Source organism: Otolemur garnettii, unplaced genomic scaffold (assembly GCF_000181295.1).
Source record: "Otolemur garnettii isolate 467f Iridium unplaced genomic scaffold, OtoGar3 scaffold00212, whole genome shotgun sequence".
Lineage (NCBI taxonomy): Eukaryota > Metazoa > Chordata > Mammalia > Primates > Galagidae > Otolemur > Otolemur garnettii.
In genome coordinates this window covers 1,884,804-1,885,925 of record NW_003852607.1, presented here as the reverse complement: position 1 = coordinate 1,885,925, position 1,122 = coordinate 1,884,804, and the positions used below count along the sequence as shown (strand labels likewise).

General features: G+C 50.1%; 1 protein-coding gene across 1 annotated transcript in view; it reads left to right on the top strand.

Annotated features, from left to right (window-relative positions):
- Positions 1-1,122, top strand: part of LOC105888166 (zinc finger protein 480-like) — a 30,817-nt gene that overhangs the window by 1,446 nt on the left and 28,249 nt on the right. The window lies entirely within an intron of this gene.

Sequence of the window (1,122 nt, the reverse complement as noted above, 5' to 3'; positions counted from 1 at the left end):
AGAATGCCATGGAGTTGTAGCTCACAGCAACTTCAAACTTAGACTCCAGTGACCATCTTGCCTCAGCCTCTGGAGTAGATGGGACTACATGTGCCCGCCACAACACATGGCTAGTTTTTCTATTTTTAGTAGAGATGGGGTCTTGCTCTTGCTCAGGCTGGTCTGGAGCTCCTGAGCTCAAGCAATCCACCTACCTCCGCCTACCTTACAGGTGTGAGCCATCATGTTTGGCCTTTAAGCACCTTCTTGTATGAAATACAGAAAAAAAATACATGTTTACTGAAAACAGGTAGGGAAATACATCATTTTGAATCTTCACTTGAGACGCAGGAGAAATAAGTATGCAGGCCTGGGCTCTTCCTGCTCTGCTCACCCTGGACCTCTCTGGCTTCATCTCCTTGTGTCCTGCTCTCTGTTTCTGCTCCAGGCACAGGGGCCTCTTTCTTTTTCTCAGGTTCCTCCTGCCTCAGGGTGTTTACACCAGATGTCCCTTTCTAGAAGTCTCCTGGCCCTTGGCTGCAGGTAACACGCACCCTTTCTTCCCTAGGTATTTGATCTTCTATCAGTTTCTCACAAGGGACTTCTCAACCCCTGTTCCCTATTTAGCAGTTCTGCTACCCCTTCATTCTCCCACCACCCCTTGAACCATATTGGCTGCTCCCACTGTGTTTCCTGTGGGCCCCTCGCCTTTTACCGTCTGGACACTAGTGATAACAAGTCTCCAAGGGGAAAGCACAGCCAGAAGCAGGGAGGGATCCTGGTCTTGCCCCTCTGAGTGGTGCTGGCATCCCATTAGAGTGCTGAGGCTTTTTTCAAATACATCTCTGGTGTCTTTTTGTTATTCACACAGTCAGGTTGGAACCCACCTACAGTAATGTGTTACAGTCTGTGTCCAGCACTAATAACAAAGGCTCTGTGTCCTCCATTGCTGAGGGCTGAGCTCAGTGTGTAATCCCAGTGAGGTGAGGGCTGTGCTCTGCCTTGTGTTTGGGGGCTGTGCCCTGGAGGGGAGCTCACTGCAGCCCAGCTCCATACTGCTAGAGTGTGTGGAGGGCCTTCAACAGTAAGGGGGCAGGCTTCCATGAGTGGGTCAGAGAATCAGTAGTTCATCATCCTGTAAAA